This window comes from Manacus candei, unplaced genomic scaffold (genome assembly GCF_025592945.1).
Source record: "Manacus candei isolate 608988 ecotype Guabito, Panama unplaced genomic scaffold, ASM2559294v1 h1tg000052l, whole genome shotgun sequence".
Lineage (NCBI taxonomy): Eukaryota > Metazoa > Chordata > Aves > Passeriformes > Pipridae > Manacus > Manacus candei.
The window spans coordinates 2,499,483-2,518,925 of NW_026138100.1; the positions used below are offsets into that span (position 1 = coordinate 2,499,483).

At 40.2% G+C, this 19,443-nt stretch overlaps 1 long non-coding RNA gene across 1 annotated transcript in view; it reads left to right on the forward strand.

Moving 5' to 3' along the window:
- Window positions 1–19,443, forward strand: part of LOC127477354 (uncharacterized) — a 146,209-nt gene that overhangs the window by 30,355 nt on the left and 96,411 nt on the right. The window contains exon 3 of the long non-coding RNA XR_007906932.1: window positions 17,915–18,155. This is a non-coding gene — a long non-coding RNA (uncharacterized LOC127477354). The remainder of the gene's footprint in view (window positions 1–17,914; window positions 18,156–19,443) is intronic.

Genomic DNA, 19,443 nt, shown 5'->3' on the forward strand with positions numbered 1-19,443 from the left:
GTTTTTTGTTTTATGAAGCCTTCTGTATTTTAATTTTACTTGAACACTTCAGCTGCTCTCAGTGAGCAATTTCAGTTTGGAGCCCCTCTCTCCTTCTCCCGCAGTAGGCCCATCACTGTCATGTTTGCGTTTCCAGGTCTGTGGAGGAAGCTATAACCTTAAAAAACAAACAAAGCAGATGTTTTCTTCTGGTAGGCCTCATACTGTAAGAAAACTCCAGAGCATGCAAAGAAATGAATAGGACTGTGTGTGTGCATTTGTCCCTCTACGATCAGTCACAGCTTGTTGAGAGAAGGCTGTGCGTGAGGGAGAGCTGGCTGCACTCAGTGCCACAGCTGGGCTGGCCAACTCGTGCCTGCAGGGGCAGCAAGAGGGAAAGAATTAAAATCAATTGCAGGCAACATCCTATACTTCCTTTTTAACCCGCTGCAGCTGGGGAAGCTGGGGAAGACAGCCAGTGCGCGGAATGAGGAGAAGCACACAGACAACTGCAGGGTGCAGGAGGGAACAGTGTTTGGGAAGGAGAGCCTTTAGTTAAGGGCTCAGGAAAACAGCAAAGAGTTATAGGTTTATTGCTGAGTGGAGTTGGAGACTGAGAACACTGCTGACACGATCAGTGGAGAATAGCAGTCTTCTGTCTCTTCCTGAGAGCTCTTTGGAGAAAGTGGAGGGGATGCAGAGAGGCAAAGCATGATGGGAAGGAGGCACTGGTATAGGAGAGGGGCTGGGAAAGACATGATGCTTTGGGGCAGCCGAAGATGAGCTGTTTTGCAAGCTGACTGCTCTAGTACAGTGAGACAGAGGGAAGCGTGGTCAACAGCTGATGTACATGGTTCATTTAAAAGCTGGGATGTGCTCTCCGTTTTGTTTACCAGTACAAGCGGTCCAAAGCATTGCTTTCTTAAGACTGCACTCAGTCAAGCTGTAAGAAAAGGAAGAATAAAGCCAGTGATATGAAGACTTTGAATTCCAGTCCATCTATCCAATGGCTAAAAAAAGTACTGCAAATTAGAGTGATAAATTTATGAAGAGTGTGAAGCATATGGTTGCAGAATGGCAGTTCCCATTTTTCCCCTTTCCTTCACATTTTCCCCTTAAAATCTTGTATGTGACCATTATGGATATCTGTTAAATAAATGGTAACCCTGTGCTTATTACTGGCTAGGGAATATGGCCATTACAGCAGAGGAACCATTAGGTGTGTACTGTTTTTGTGGAAGCAAATGCAAAATGCTGCTGTGGCTGCAAGTTAACCAGTATCACCAAACACTTTGAAAGTTTCCATGTTGGACATCAGTGTCCTCCAGGGCCAGGTAATTTTCCACTGAACTATGTATTCAGTGCTGGGTAGAAAGTGGAAGTTTGCACAGCTTGTGTAGCGGTTAAAAAAACCCTACCCCCAAAATACAATCTGAGTTTTATTCTCTCATTAGATGATGTGTGTGAGCACAGACACTAAAAGTCCTTTAGGTTAGGTGTTACACATATTTGACCTGAGAAGTTAGCCAAAGTTCAGGGTACTGCTGCTTTTTTGTTAGAAGAGATCAGGTGGTCTGGATGAAATCTTGTATTATGACAAAGAATGCACAAGGAACTGCTCTCTTGAACCTGCGGGGGATCTGGTAGAAGATAATCTCTTTACGCAGAGGGTCAGGTCTCCCTGCCCTAGCTCCTGCTCTTCCAGATGCTTATTCTTTCCCCTTTTGTCAGAACAGTGACGAGGTCTTTTTTTTGTCTTTCCGCCCAGCTTTTCTAGTCTTGCTGTTTCTGTCACGAACAAACCCTCACAACATAATTGCCTGTTAAACCTCTCTGTCCACATGTGTCTTTGTTTTGGGAGATGGCACGTAGTTATGTTTGGGGTGGAGACCATTATTGTTTCAAACATCTGGCTTCATAAAGAACCTTAATGGCTTCTCTGAATTTATTCTGAATGAAAGGATGAAGTGTTACGCCCACCATCATACACTAGGTTTCATCCAGCTTCTAGCAATAAAATGACTGGAAGCCACATAACCTGTCAGGCTGCTTATTAAAGAAGATGTCAAGAGAGGACTATTAAGCCTCTCGGCTTGGAGGGGGACATGTGTTGACTGACCTATACAGCAACTTGTGTTGCAGTGTTGGAAAGGCAAAGTTCAGGAAATTTCTCATCTTACAGAAAGGGGTAGACTGCTTAGATGGAGGAGCAGAAAGACATTTCCCTCAAGGCAATGGCAAGAATTGCCCTGAAAGGGATGTGTTGCTGTGACCTTGACTGCACTTCTCCCTGGCAACAGGCTGTGGGCACAGGGCTCATAGGAAGTGGTCAGCACCATTCCTACAGATCTGCCGATGTTTCAGGTAGGATCATAACTCATAGCAGCTTGACCTCTTCCTGTGCATCATGGGGTCATGTGTAAATCAAATCCTTTGCCCTGACAGGTGACGACTTTGTGTGGTGTGAATCAATACATGTCCTGGACGAGCGACTCTGAAATACATATCACTTTAATATGTGTGCAGATGGGGAATTATATCATGTAAATGCTAATTTACACACACTGGAAATACAAGTGAGTACTTAGTTCATCCCCCAACACCAGAGGAGAGTCCTAGATAGAAAGCGCATGAGATATTAAACAGATATAACACTTAACCTTAGCTGGTGATGCATGTGCGAATGACACCATTACTGTCTTGGTGGTAGTGGAAGAATAAGATGTTTGGTGGTGCTTCCGAAGGTTTGTGATACAGTGCTAACAGGATGTGAGCATCATGAACCTTGTACCTCAGCCGTGGGAGCCCTTTTACTGGATGGAAGCTAAAGAATAGGAAACGTAGGAAAGCTGCTGTGAGGAACAGCTGACTAAATTGTGATAAAAGGTCGCTGGTTCTTGGGCTACCATAACTCTGCTTCTTATTTCCTTGATGTAAGGCGGTGACATGCTCCCCTGCAGAGCCTTAATTTCTGGTTGTTTGTATGGAAGGTTTTAGTGGTTTCTGGCAAGCTGTTCCTTCCAAACTGAGACTCATCCAGTCAAAGAGAGCTGCTTAGCTACATGCTATAGAAATGTATTATCCATGACATTGTACAGTGGAGTTCCTGATGGGAAACAAACAGAAGAAACATCGATCCATTAACAGGAAAAATGGGTAATGATATAGTTTTATAGGCCCTGTCATCCCTGGGTCTGATAGACTATTGTAGAGAGAGGCATAAAATTAGATAATATGATGCAAGGGTTATGGCCATTTCACAAACAAAAGGTGCACTGAAGAGTTAAGACACTGTTTTCAAAAGCCTTTCTCTGTGCTCAGTTTAGTATGTTCTTGAGTCTTAATGGTTTGCTATTTGGAGAGGACTGGATAATGAGTGTTAGTGAAGTAGAATATTACCTAGACTATATACCAAGCACATTGGCAACGTGGGACAATATGGGATTTGGCACTGGCATTGTGTGCCCCACCCTCTTGTTCTCTAAAAGCTAAAATTTGCTACAGCTACTGTCGAAGCCATAGGAGACTTGAATCGACTAGTGTTGAAAAATAAGGCTAAAGTCACAATAAATTTAGTCCCCAAATGTGGCAATTACATTTGAGGAAAGAAAAAAAAAGTAGCATAAATGATGCCTTTTTCACTTGAAGGTGAAGGACAAGCACAGTACAGTCAAAGAGAATACAGCAGTTTTAGCTTCTTCTCACTGCTGCCCTAAATGTAAATGTAAATTGTACCACCACCAAGACAGACACCACTTTGATTTTACCAAATCACATGATATAAACACTGATCCACCCATGGCTGAACATATAATACTGTCCCTCAAACATTTTCCTGTGATATGCATTTATTTGCTGTGTTGTAATTCAGAGGTGTGTCATTTATTTATGAATGTGTGAGTGTTCATGTGTGTTCCTGTGTTAAGCTCTCTGTGCCTCAGGTTTATGAGTCTAATGGTCTTCTCAAAAGAATCACCTCATCAGATGGAGCAAATTGAAAAAACACCCTCAGCTTTGAAATAATTGCTATGAACATTAGTTTTCCTATTAAATTAATCTTCTATTGGGTTTTATTTTGTCCATAGTACAAAAGATACAAATTCTGCAATTAAACTAGAATAGTTCATTACAGATGACACTAATAATTGAACAGACTTTGGAAAATATCTTTTCTTCTTTACAGCAAGTGTTCAGGATTGTCAGAAGATTATATTGGATATAAAAAGTCACATTAAAATAAAGAAAGTGCATGAATCCATAATCTGCATGATGGGAGAATGTTGCTGGCAGGAACAAGGCTGTTTTAGAGTCTCAAAGTCTAAGGAGTGGTGAAAAAGAATTGAAACTAAAAAGGAAGCTTGTAAGCCTATGACACTGCTATAGGTTTGGCGGAAATATTAGGCCAAGAGTTATAGGGACATTTAATCTTATGTCTGGGTCCCAAAAACGCTGAGGAATATTTATTGTTGGTGCTCTTATACCTAGACTTCACCTTAGTATTTCTTTCTGATCCCATTCCTGGCAATTAATGTGTAAGAGCGGGACCACATTAATTTTTCAGTCCAGAAGTATGTGGTACCTTTGCTCTAATACACATAACTTCCATGCAGCTAGAAAGACATAAGGGAGAAAGAGACTACTTTAGGGAAGGGAGACAGAGTATTTTTGTGGGTAAGTTTTAAAATACCTTTTATACTGAAGCTAAGAATCATCATTTAGGCCACTTTCACATTTAGAAATAAAATGTAGAGTTTCTTAGCAAATTAAATTACCATTTCTCTTTCTGTGTCCTGCTGTGAACTCTTAGAACTTACCCACTGTAGATCCCAGTAAAAGGAAGGAAAAGTAATCTGTATATTTTGCTTGAAGTTTGAAGGGCCCACAGTACAAAAAAAAAAAAAAGTCAGGAAGGGATTACATCAGCAAAAATGCTGTTATGGGTAACATTTTCACAAGTGCCCAGCTGGGATGCCAGAAGCCCAGTAACAGCTCCCCTCCTTTTGAAGGTGTGATATTTTGCATCAGTCTGTCCTCGAGGTATTCCACTGACAGGAGCTGCAGCTGCACAGTGCAAATGAAGGCCTGTCTAATTTATTTCTTACCTCCTAATAAGAGCTGCAACCCCAAATTTACCCACAGTTGCTTAGAAAAAAAATCCTAAGACACAGATCTTTTTCATGCACTACGGCATAAATTCTTTCATTGGAAATGTCAGCGATTTGGAAGCAAATTTTGCCTCAGCCACCATTTTGGGGGGTATGGGCAAGCTACTTTCCTTGCATTTGTGCAGCCCCTGTTAAGGGACATTGCTGTTATTCACCTCTCAAAGATGCATGAGGTGCAACTTGTGTATACCTGGGCAAGTATTTGGAGACAAAAGGCTTCATATAAATTTCATTAAAAAATATATTATTATATTGACCTCCAGAACAACTGAAATATGATGAATTTGGTATAAACTAAAATGAAAAAGTAGAGTCATTAATTCACCACTAGGGCTTTCTACTGGTTTCAGGCTTTAATGGAGAGAAAGCTCAGCTGTCTTACTATTTTGGACTTGAATTTTAAACAGATTTCAAAAGAAAGTCTAGTGGTAGAAACTTCGGACCCCCTTTATACATTTACCCTTATGTACAACTAATTGCAGATTTTGGAATTCCTTTTCCTGAGCCAGAGTTTTGCAACGGTGGATCTCAAAGTGCTACACAAAGTTCACAGCTCCTGTTCTGCAGATCAGGGAACATCTCGACTTTAAATGCGAAGGGTCACCTGGGGATTCAGGGAATGATGGCCGGGGAGAGAGCTCCTGCCTCCCAAATCCCAGAGGAGCTCTACCCAGGAGACTGTTTTGCCTCTCTGAATAGGAATTTGAAAAACTCCCGAATTAGCATTTGCCTGAGCCCTGCTTCTTGCTCCTTTTCTTTCTTACAAGTGTTAATTTTGCTAACATTGTTCAATGATATCTTAAAAATATCTTCAGCACTGGAGGCATTTTTCCCTTCACTGTTTTGTTGTCTTTTTCAAGCACTTGCAATAAATCCTTCTATTCCGGAGATAACAGCCTTACTGAGGTCTAATAGTTCAATTCCTAAATATTACATCCTTTTAAAAAAAGCACCAAAAAGAATATGAAATGCCACATATAAAACAATATTTTGGAATATAAAGAAGCTTGCTCGGATTAGTATTCCATAGTAACATGATTATTTCTCTCAAAACCAGTGCTACTTATGTTGTTTCCTGTTTGAAATATCCTGCTTTGCATTTTTTTTTTTAAATTTATGAAATAATTGGTTTTGCACAGCAATCTATTCAGCAAAAATATTCAGAGACCCCTGTGCATTTTTGCCTGATCTGCTACATTACCTCTCTCCAAAAGAAAAAGACCTTGGATGTTTCAGATACAGCACTCCGCATCCTTCAAAAGGCAAACTTAAAAATTAGCTCTGATGTGATATAACTAAAATGCTGATGTTTAATTTTTATCTACTCAGGGTTGATGATAGCTGAAATAAACCAATTAAACAACTGGAGCTTCTTTCAGGAATTCATTTAAGCACATGCTTAAATTTGGTCATACATGCAAGGTCTGAGATTTTTAGTATTTCCCTGAATTAGATCTTTGTTTTGCTAGAGGTATATATACAAGAGATTTCCCTCAGCAACATGGGTATTTCTCTGAGCACTGTCAGGGTAAAGGGAATGTGACTCTAAAGTTTATGGGAGGCCCTTTGACTTCCAATTTCTTAAGCGTAACTTTGCTTCAGAAGGTTGCATCTTCTTCACTCTGGCTTTCTCTTGCTTGGTTTGGAAGATGTAGCTATGTATTTCCTTAAGTCCTGATTAATGTGGAGAAACATTCTTTTCATGCTCGTAAAAAACAGATGCATCCCAGCCAAGCCCAGAACATATGTGACTGGTTCCATCCTCCTTACAACATATTGCTGTGTGAAATAGGGAACATGCAACAATCATCACTTTCCAGTCTCTGGACTGTGATGCCAGATAGAAGGCATCCATCCATTTTTTTTCCCTCATCCTTTTTTTAGTCCTTACTCTCTCATACTGATTGAATTTGAATAGCCATTTTATTGCCAATTCTGTTAACTATGATCATGCCTTATTACACTATTAAATGAAGGTTAATGAAAGTAGGAGAATCAGGCCCTTTGCTTGCCAGTTGCTGGTGTGCAGGTTGAAATGGTTCACCATTCCCTTTCTTCTCTTGCTGTTAATAAATAAGATGTGTAATTCTTTCATTTAATTATTTTTCGATCTTGAGGTTTGATGGTGTCAACATTCTAAGAATCCAGAAGGAATTAGTCATTTTGCAGTGCCAAAGCTCACTGCACATAGGAGGGTGCTACTAGTGATGTGAAAATAAGAAAACCACAACAAACTAGGCAGCAAAATTTTTATGGTTTTTTTTAAATGCTTTTTTTTTGATGCTGTTTTAATGTAAGATGATATATTGACTGTAAGTGATCATATCTCTGGCTACACAGAAGAACGGACTCAGGTGTTCTCACAAGAAAAAGAATCTCTCTGGAAAAATTTACACTTTTTCTGTTTAGTTTCACTTTTCCTGCGTCTCTTTGTTCAAACAGAACCACAATTTTAAAAGCTTTGGACATAAGCTGGACCTGCATAAAAACCACACCTGACTTGCATCTGTAATTTATCTATTGTCATATTGTCATTTGCACATGTAGTTGCCCGATTCACATATGCACATATAGAGCTCTTGTTCTGTACCTCTAAAATAAACAGGAGCCTTGCTATTGAATTTGGGGAGTATCAGATAAAATCCTGTATGTACAGATTAGACATCCAATTCTCATGTCTTTCGTGTCCAGTGATCTCTAAAATACAAACTCAGCTTGGGCACACTGGGCAGCTGGATGCATTATCCAGTATTTGTCCCTGAGTGAGCAGTCATTCTCTTACTCCAGCAGAAAGTGTCTGGCTCAATGACAGTAAAGAAACAAAGACAGAAATCTTTACCTTTTGTCTCTCAGTTCAAATCAGGAGTGAGTGAATAAATTTAGGGAGGCACGTAGAATACATTGCAAGTTGAGAGAATTTAGGTTTGCATTATAGAAATAGGATGCGGCTTTGAAGAGTCTGTTCTTTATTTCTCTCTCTTTCTTCCTGATTTATTTACCGACTCCCAGGCAAACTTGTTTGCCATGTGGTGCAAATTGAATTGAAACCGCTGAATTTCCCTGACTGCTTAGGGTACCTACTGTCACAAAATCTGCAGAATTTTCAGAATTAGCAGACACATAAAATGTTTATCTCACTTGTTAGCTTGGTAAAAGCCCACTGACTTTCTGAAATCACAGTAGCGAGCTGTAAATGATGTGTGAAATGAAAAGGCTTTGCTCACCCAGCAAAGACAGAGAAAACATTGAAGAAGCTGTGCCATTGGACTGGGCTTGGTGGAAAGGAGAAAAACAGCTGTGGTACAAGAAGAATTAAGCCCAAAACAGAAAATGGCAAAACAGAAAATAAATCAAGTTTGGTGTAATTTTTTTATTTTTCTGTGCAGAGTTTTTTTTTCTCCCCTTTTTTGTCTTGTTCTGTTTCTTTTTGTACAGATACTGCAAAGCTGAGTGGTTTTTTTTTGTGTGTCTTGCATGAAGTTTTAAATTTGAAATGATCATTGATTTGTGCATTATGTTCCAGTATGTTCTACTGCATCAGGGGCTCTGTTTTGTTTCACTGGGAAACAGCTTTAGCAGGGAGTCTGTGATAGAAAGCCGACTCGGAAAATGAGTGCCAGTTCAAGGGCAGGACCATCCGTCTTTGCTGCATTCACCCTTCTGAAGTTCTGGGAAGGGAAAGGAAGCACATGGGGGTTAGAAATTTGAATGACACACTTTCAGGTTAGTCAGAGGTATAGATTTTAAAGAGTGTACCCTTGCAGAGGAACCAGGTGCTGAATCTGTTGTGGCTATCACGACCCTAATGGGAAAAGGAGAAAGGGATAAGGTGAGAACCATAGTATCTCCTCACCATTGGGTGCTAGTGGGTGCCAGTGGGTGCCAGCAGGGATCCCACATCTCTGGCTTTCCTCAACTTTACTCTGTTTCCATACCATCTGCCATCCCTACCCCCCATACTTGTTGGCTTAACCCCGTTAAACACATCTGTCCCCGCACATGCTGGAATGAGTAGACACAGACCATTATGTGACTGCTCTATTTGAACACTGCATCAGGGGAATATGAATATATAACTTGAGTGGTAGCTGGGGATTGAGACCATGCAAGGGGGGTAGCATGGCTTCTGTATGGGATCTAACTTCACTGTCCAGTTCCAAGTGTGAGGACAGCAGGCATGTGGTTGTCTGCTCATGTAAATCTACTTTAAATACTGCCTTATCAGGCAGTATTAGATTTAAAAACCATTATGTAAAGATGCTAAATAGCTATACCTGTCCCAGGATCCAAGCTTTGAATTGAAGCTTTTTGTAATAACAACTTGTATTTCCAAAAAGCCAAGATGCTCTGTTGCGACAGTTCCTAACAGTACAGTTTACAATTTTTTTTTTTGCTGTATTTTGGCTTGTTACTGTAAAATACTGTGACAGATGGAGCGTCATCTGTCAACAATTCCTATCTGACATAGAGTAGAAATTATTGCTGTGATGAAATTATTGATCCTCTATCTTTACATTCAGAAGCAAGGAGGATCTTGACTGAATAAAATCAAAAGCAGTCTACTTTAGGATCCAAAAAGGATTTTACTCTAGGAAGACCCTTAGTGACTGGAGGTGGAAAAGATCTTTGTCTTGGCAGACTCATCTACATAAAAGCTTGTTTCCCATAGCTGTCCTATTGCTTTCTATGATATGTCAGCACTAGTATGGAACACTACTATGGATGAATCCATGAATCTTTTGTGTGTGTTTTTCAGGCAGATAAGAACTAGGGAAGACTTAGGATTTTTTTTTTTCTGTATGTGTGTTTAGTGCATTGTCTTTGCTGGGAGCCAACAGACTTCTCTGTATAAAACCTGAGAGCAAGGGGAGAACTTGACTAGCTAGGCTTGCAGTCAGGAGAATCATGAGAGACAAAAGCATTATGAAAAACAATTAACAAAAAAGATCTGTTTTTCCAAGAGTTGGCTGGCACAGATATGGATGTGGCACTAATGTGGCCTAATATGGCAGTAATTATAGCGTTAATGCCATCTTATTAGTTCCTAAACCCAGGATGCCTTCTCATTTTAATGACCAGTGGCTTTTATCACTGATTTGCTACATCCTTTGCTAATACTCTTGGTGTAAGTAGTTATGCTGGAGAAACAAGAAAGAGCTAAACTGAAATGATAAGAAGGAAAGAAATGTGAGGATGTGGCTCTTACCACTGATGGTCCTTGTGCCTAAAGGTATCTTCTTATATTGACCCTTGTACTGGAGAGGAGAGCTTATCTGAGCACAGGTGAATGCAGCGAGCATCAGACAGTAGGTAAAATGTCTTGTTGATAGTATCCTCAAAGTGTTAGAAAGGTGAGTGGGAAGTCTGTTCTCCATGATTTTTTTCTCCATTAAAGCTACCCTGCCTAGTGCTTGTTAGAAGTGACCATTCTTATCCCTCCAGCAAATAGTGATGGGTTTGGTGCTTCATGTGATTATCCCCAAAGAAAATGTGCTACCTGAACATCTTCAGCCTTGAGCTAAAGCACCTGTAAACCTTGATCTGAAAATCTTGACGTCATGGTTTTCTTAGGGCATTTCTTAATATGGCTTTTTGCTGGGTCAGAAATACAAAGAAATAATTCATTTTCCCCTGCTTCCTGCTTAAACTAGAAGGACACAGGCATTTTACTTTTTCGTGAAAAACAGTCCAGTCACATCTATGGACAGTGATTTAGATTGGTTCTTATTTTTTCTGCAAACCTGCCTGTCCATTCCCAACAGTGAAAGAGAATCACTGTTCATTAGGTGATTAAAAAAAGTTTAAACTGGCTTGGAACTGCACAGAGGTGGATTTTCCTGCCAGAGAGTCTATTAGTAAACACTTTTATGGGACTCTTCACTCTTCCAGAGTGAATAAGTCATGCATTCACAGTCTTGCAAAGCAATCATCTGTGAATTGTACGTGAAGAAATATAGAGGAGGCATGTGTGGTGTGTGTTCCAATGGGACTATTCCCTAGCCACCACTTGCTTCGGAAATTGTATTAAAAAGTACAATTGTTGGTCATTAGGGTTAGCCTTGCAAAGCAGGCATGACAGCATTAGCAGGAAATGCTTCCTTGATTTCAATTATAGTGCATAAATTATACTATTCTTCTGTCTTATCCGTGCAACATTCAACAACAGCATTTGCATCTTGGTCTGGGGAATAGAATTTCGCACATGGTATAACTTCCATTGCCTTAAATACAGCCTCCCCAATTTTATCACTGAGCACTCACAGTCTTCATTATTACAGTTCAGCCAGCAGAAATTAGTTGTATTTCCATCCCAGTAGGCCAAAGGATGCATGCAGCTTTGAGATTTGGCTTCCATTTAGCCTTGGGAAGCACTCTTAAAACTTGACGATTGAATTACAAGAACTACTCGTACCCCACTCCAACAGTAGAGTAAAAAACAGAACTGTCCTGGGGTGTGAGAAGCAGGGGGAGGGAAAGATGGGACTAATCATTCCTTCTTATAAGACTGAGACATCTATGGGAAAATCCAGTTCCTCCGATTTGCTTTCATCTGGCAAAAACATTGCATGGAAAAAGCGATTGAGATAATTACATAGTGGAGGTCACTTTATTATTTACAGTGGTTTATTTATGAAGCACAAGTATGTAGCTTGCTGATCTTGTTCTCCACACATGTGAGAATTTATCTCCTTTATCTGAAACATTTGTAGTATTTCTCTGGCTGGTTTGGGTAGCAAGAGCTGTGAAGCCTCCTGGAGCCTGGGTTTCAACCATGCAAATCTGCATATAAGGACTGTGATGGACTTGCACGACCCTCTTGTGCAGTTGAAAAGTCACTTCTCCTCATACCAAAACTAGTTACTTCTCCCTTTACTATCACCCTCCCTCCGGTTATGGTGCAAAACCAGCTGACCAGTATTAGCGAGCATGAGCTGTTTGGCCTATCAACTTATTGTGTAAAATCAGTATTTCCATTATCTTTTTTATTAAAACAATTTTTGCTGTGTGTATGTGTATGTATGTGTTTGCATGAGAGGATTGTGCTGCCTTGCCTATGTTTAGCACATATCTTCTTGGTGAATATATCTCAGTTGAAATGCCTGTTTGCATGAAAAGAGGAGTTTCTTGATATTGTCTCTACAGAAGGCTAAAATTATAGCTCCAGAAAAGGAATGTGAAGTGTTCAAGATGACAAGAAAAATGGATCTATATTGAAAAAATACAAGACTGTGAATTTTCTTCCAAAGAAGAAAGTCAGTTGGCACTTACAAATCTGCTATTCACATCTTTTAATTATATCATTAGTTGAAATTCTTCCATATTTATGTCTTAATCAGTTTTTTCCTTCTCCACAGAGAAAACAGTAAATTTTTCCAAATTTTTCCAGTTTTCAAAATTTGAGTCTGAGCTTTTTAAGACCTTCACATGCATTATAGAAACGGCTAATCCAGAGAAAACTGTTGACTGCTTTTCTGTTTCCATGTATTCACAGTTTCAACACTGGAGGAAATGCACATAGAACTAGTGAAACATTAACACTGAAAACTTTGCACTGACTACAAATAACTTTAAACTCTGGTCTGAATAAAAGTTGTTTTTAAGTATAAATACTTGTGAGTTCATATTATGAATTTACCTGCTTGTTAACTAGGATATTAGAGACAAATATTCCTTGTGATGAAATAGGAAGACAGAAAACTTAATTGTGCTATACCATCAAACAGGTGCTGCCCAATGACCAGTAAATCAAGGATTTTTATGACTGAAACATTTTAATGCTAAAATCACGAAAATTGGCTTTTCATCACTATTCCTCATTGGCAGGCAGCCCTATTTGAATTGGTTTTGTCTCCAAATTTCTTTCTCAATATCCTTTTGCTACAGGAAAGAGGGAAGTTTATGCTGTGTTCAAGGAGCATGTTAGCTACTGTATAATGTTCTAGACCTTGTGCAAATGAGGGAAAAAAAAAGCAATATTTTACATTCGTAAAGCACCTTCTGTTTGTCTCAGCTCACTGTGAAAACATAAACCCTGAATTAAGAAGCATCACTATCATTATACTCAGACTACTGATGGGTAAACTAAGGCAGTAAATGCTGTGAAATCATGAACTCTGCTAAGTTCAAAGGAACAAAATCCAGGAACAAGAAAAAATCTTCTGCACTTAAAAGGCCAGAAATGTTTCCTATTTCCCATTCCAGTGTATCAGTTGAATACATAAAAATACAGTGTTTTCCTTCCCTTAACAATTTTTGATGTGGTAGACAAATGAGTAACATATCTATCATAAAACAAATTCAGATTTTTTTAAAATAAAAATGTAGTTGAGTACTAACTCTTCATGTTAGGCTTTAGGACAAAAGCATTTAGGTCTAGGAATCTATTTTACATCCCAAGTTCTCACAAAACCTTCCCCATGTGTGCAGAACAACTGAGGGCTTCTTCTTATCACTACTGTCTTGCAGCTGTTCCATCAAGCTCCTACTTGATGGCTACAATTGTTGTGATAAGAGTAAAGTTATTCTAAATTATGTGCTACTATGTGAAGGTGACTAGGGATGTTACCTTGCACTTGAATGTTGTGTGTGTGCTTGCAGTTAATAAGCAAGTGTTTGACTCTGAGAGGTCTTACTGTTTTTCACTACCGGTGACCGTAAATAATAGTCACTGATGCACAGAATCCAACGGTTTGCTTGGCTGTTTCCTTTTATTATGAACATTGTATTTTCCATTCTGACTATGCAGAATATTTTTATGATTTCCACTGCTCCTTGTTAATCTGGGAGCAGAAATGTTACATAGAAAACACACATGTTGGTGCAGAGATCCCCCCATACCCACAGCCCACCTCTTGGAAACACAGAAAGGAAGTCCAACAATGCCATAGGTACATGCTGCCTTGGAATTGAGGTGACCTGCTGTTCTGCTCTTTTTGAACTTTTTCTCCTTAAGTATTGGGTTAGTTTAAACCTGTGGACAAGGTGTAGTATCTCACAAACAAAAGGCTGTGGCTATCTTAAAAATTATATGGGCAGCTGAAATGTTGCTCTGTATCTGTCAGTAATGGGACTGTGGCATTTATTCATTTTACCTAAAACAGCAGTACTTTTCTTCTGTATTTCTTAACATTGCAGTGTTATTCTAAGCTTTATAATCTCTCCTGCCATTGCAGTCATACAGAATTCATGTGCTTTTACCCACAATACACGGAATGGAAGACCTGGAATGAAAATGTAATTAAATCGTATGCAAATAAAAAATGCTGCAGCTGACTTCATAAGAAGGAGACTGTCATATCAAATACCATATTATATTTGATTTCAATATTAAGTGATAGAATTAGCAGAGATGAAATTTACCTTAAAAAGGTGAGCCTGCCTACAGTCACTTGTGAAAGGATTTCAGTGCTTTTGCAGTTTTTGCACACAGGCGCCCTTTCTGTTCCTTATCTTGGTACAAAGAGAGCTATTTTGTGGCAACTGAAGGTTTTGCTGTCCAGGTCATGCTGTACTTCCACCCAATCTGGTCCAGGGGGTGGCCAGATGTCTGAGTGTGGCTGAGGGGACAGATCAGCCTGCTGTCTTTCCTGCGGCAATGCCAGGGAAGGGCCAGCGGGTTTGCTGTTGCTGCTAAGTGGGCTGTAGGGGTAGGCAGCCTGCGAAGACTGTGTGCCCCAAAACCTGGCTGCTGCCCAGGAGCTCTGACTGCAGTCACTGGGCTGCGAATGCTGGTGGAATTTTAGGGCATCCTTCTCTTGCATCGACTCTGGACCCTGTGCATAAGGAACAGAGGAGACACAAATTGCCTTTTGGCTTCACTGTGAAGTGCCATGGGAGCCCAGTATGAAAGGTGCTATAGAAATGTAGTTTTGATTTAATTTGGTTTGATTCACAGTTTGAAAAATGAAAATCTTTCTGCAAAGCTAAGACCTCCATACATTTTTTTTTGTCCTAGCTTGCTTCTGCTTCTTGTAAAGCTACTTGCATTCCCTTTTGGATCACAGGGGATTTCCTTGACACATTTACACTCCTGTTCTCAATAACTTCATACCCAACCTCATGCTGACACTTTCTTCCTTTCTTTCTCTTTTTATTTATTAAAATTACCTGCTCCACAGGTATTAAACATAACCAAGCCAAGTAGAATAGAGGCCAGTCATAAAAACATGGATGACTACATTTTTCCCTCTTATGATCTACGACAAGCACTTATTCCTTTAAAAAGCTGCTATACCTTCAGAGCCTGGAGATCTGAAGACCCCAGTAGCATCAGAGGTTTGAAAAAAAAACATTGCATTTCCTTTCAAATCCCTGTACTTCCCAAATTTCTTTCCTTATTTTTGTACTACAGTATCATTCTGTTTGATGCTGGGATCCTATACTGGCAGGCACTCTACAAACCCACAGGAGTTGCCCCAGAAGCCACACACTTAAGCAGACAAAAATATTGACAAGAAAGCAGAAGTATAAGAGAGGTGAAGTGATTTGTTCAAGGCCACAGAGCAGCTCACTGGTAGGGCTCACTGGAAAACAGGGTTTCTGGTGCTGTTTCCACAACAGTTACCTGCCTCTAAATCTCTGAATTCATCCTTTAATCCTTTGGCATTCACAAAGATTTAAAAAATTTTCTTTGCTGGACTTGAGGAAACCTGACGGTCCTTGAAGTGGAAAATATCAAAGAATACAACCAGCACTTGTAAAATTAAGTTGGGTTCTTTAATGTATTCCTAGAAGCTTGTACCTCTGCAAAGAAATACAGTAACCCAGGTTCCCTTGCCAGTGTTTCCTAATGCATGACAGACTTATAGTGAAGGACAGGAGAAAAATGGGAATGATTTTACTTCTTACCACAAAAGATTTTCCTGTGCTTGATATGTAGTAATAAATGGTGAAACTACACTCAAAACTCAGCCAGTTGGGAACAACTTTGGAGTTAAAAGAAGGAAGCTGTCTTGTAGATGTAAACAGTGGAGAAGTGTTGTGGGGCAGAATATGATGACTTCTTGCGATATAGCAGTCAGAATAAAAAGCTCAATAATTAAAAATGGAGCATAGTTTTAGCACAGGCAGTTTTTCAACAGAGGCACTGTACTGCCCAATGCTGTAAATTAACACGTTCTCTGCCAGACCAGAGAACATGCCATAAACTAATAAGGCAGAAAGACACAACACATGGTGGAATAGAGGACTCAGCTGGGTCATCCTTAGATGACACTGATATTGCTTTGAAAGAGTTGCTTTGGGAGGGATTCTTCTCATCTGGCTTGTAACAGGCATCAAATCTATGGTGGTGGTCTGAGGCTCCTTTGCAGTGGCAGGAGGACTCTCTGCAGAAAGAGAACACCTTCAGAGGATGATTCATCCTGTCTGCCTCAGGTATCCATCTAGGAAGGGATGAATCTTTTTCTGAAGGGATCACTTGCTCTCCACTGAGTACAAAGGGAGCCTGGATGACTAGTGCTCTCCTCTAGCTGCCTGGACTTCTAGGGAATTACAAGTAGGGGAGATCAGTCCCACATGTTCATGTTTTCCTTCATGTTGCCATCAGAAAGGGTGAAACCTGCCAGAGGCAGGCTAACCATCAGTACTTGTGAGCCTTGCACACTCCAAGTTTTAGGAGTATGTCCTGTGTCCCTCTCCCAAGTGTCACTGGAACGCTTCTGGCTTCATTCCTGTTGAGTCCATAGCTTTCTTTACAGCCTCAAGACAGGCTGCTGGGAGAGAAATATTTTTTTGTGTCAAAACATGATTTCTTGGAGAAACATAAAGAGGACACAGCTGCAACAAAATGGAGAGACAGGTACAAATGTCTATTTATGTTTTTAAAAACTGCAGATGTGTATATATGTGTACATAGAACTACTCAGGCAAGTTAGGATGCATGGATTAATTGAAACCTATACTGTTTAGAAAGCCATTTGAGATGTATTTGTTTTGATGCTCTATTTGTAGCTAATGCTATAGTGTTTGCTGTTTTTTTCATGCTTGGGAAATTTCAGATGTGGTATTGGCTTTGTCTGGAATGAAGACAAGTTTTTTGGCAGAGAATAATTTCCTGAAAAAGACAATTTGGACTCTCAAAGGCTTCAAAACCCATGAGGATTGTTTTATTCTTGGTGTGCTATTTATCTTCCTTCTCTTTACACTGTGCATAGCTGGACCCCATCCTGTTGTGATGCATTTGTCAGGGCAGCCTTGGTTCTAACCAGGAACTGCAGATACCATATCATTAAAATTAATAAACGGGAACAGTGGAGGTTCCTGTAGAGACTATGATAAACATTTGACCAAACTTGTTCTGTTTTAAGTTGTGTCATCCTTCAAAAAACAGTGTCTTCACTGTCTCATCCCTCATGCCTTTCTATCATGTCTCTGTCATGTGCTGAAGTTACCCATTCACCTCTCAGTCCACTTTCCTATCCTTGTCACACTTGCAAGGTGGCTGACATCTTTTCTTGTCCTTTGCTGACTGATAGCTCCTAAACCAGACCTGGCTTTCTGCACCTCTCCCTGGGGGGGATCCGGCCGAGTATTCTCAAAGTATGCATGGGGATACAGGCATCTTCTGCTTTGCAAGTGTTGAGTAGTGTCAGGTGGGTATAGTGACATAGTTTCTTCAGAAAGAAAATATGCATTCTTCTTTTTATTTTATTCAAAAAGGAAGATACATTTTTTTATTTTAACACAGTTTGTAAAAGCATGTTGTTTGTAAAAGCAATAGAGATCGGTGTGTACAGTTCCGTTCCTTAACCGTTCATTTTCCCTTGCAGGTTTTTGGAAGTTCTCCTCCACCCCACCTTGGGTTAGCATTCTCTTCCTGCTTCCACATATTCCCTCACCTGGTGAGGAGCTATATGTGACAGCATGTGAACAATTCTCCCGATGACATCCAGGCTCTCATGCTGTACTCCAGACTTGGAATCCTGCAGTGATTTAGCATCTTTTTTTCAAAGCTCAGTTTGGGGAAGATTAAACTGTTGGTTGCATGAAGACAGCCAATCTCCAGAAAAGGTGCTTTTTTTTTTTTCTCCCAGGGTCTCTCATGTTTGTTACTCTTTAGCCCTTCCTGGTTGCTGCTTTTAACAAGCTGGTTGACTTTGTGGGATGCATTGAGGTGGGAGAACGTGTACTTACTGGATGCATAAGGCTTATTCAAAACATACGCATAAAGTCCCATCTCCTTTCCTGAGGCTAATGGTTGATAAACCAGGAGACACCTCTGTGGCCAAGTGCATTGTGATAGGTTTATTATTTCAGATGTTCTCCTGCAATGAACCTCTCTCTCTTGGAATCTTCCCTTGGAGCTTTCACCTTTGGAGTTAGTTCCCTATTTTTGTGGGTAGCTGCACTACTGGCTCCACCTGTTGGAAATCCTTTATACAGGGAAGGGAATCCTCTTGTGCTGTAACCACTTTCCCATACTTTCACCCATTGTCTCCTCCTCATCATCTCCCTTCAGCCAACAGTCTCTGCCTCTGACACTTTCTGACCTGAGAGAGGCCCCAAAGGAGGAGAGTTACAACAGGATAGCCGCCCTGGGAAATTGATAAGAGGTTATATCTGCTGTGGTTTTGAAGTTAAGACAGCAGAGCCTTTGCCGTGGTGGAGGAGTTTGTAGAAGTTAACATTAGCCACATTTATGGCAGTCTCCTTCCCCTGAGAAGGCCCTGGGTTTTCAAACTGCCTGAAACAAGCCTCTGGAGAACCCAGTGGTAGGTGACAGAAGGTCTGATGTGAGGCAGAAAGAGGAGGGAGTATAAATCATTCACCTCTGACTGAGGTACCAAACAGACCTGAAGCTGCAGCTGAGACCTTGGAGAAACCAGTTAAATATATTGTTCCTTCTCCTGAGGGGAAAAAAAAGGTGAAAAAAAATCAAGGGGAGCAAAACATTTCCTTCGCTTTGCATATTACAAAAGGCACCAAATGTAAAAAAGAAGAGGAGCAAGTAGGCTGATAAGAGATTTCATTTCATTCCCCTCAGGGTGCCAACTTACCAGTGGTAACCTCGTGGTCTGCTGATGTCATTCACACAAAGCAGTTACTTCTGAAGAGACAGGTTTCCTCAGATTTTACCATCTGAGGGAAAAATAGAGAAAAAATGGTTTGAAAGGAAAAAAATGTTAAGGTGTCTGTGTTTTACCAAAAGCCTTTGTAGGAGGTTATTAACTTCAAAAGAAAACTAAATTTATCGTGACTTCTCTCCTCCTTCCCTGTGTTTCTGAAAAGAGCACTTGCTGTGATTGTCTGAGCCATTAAGGGCTCCTGGAAGGGCAACCAAGTCCTGTGCTCCCATGTC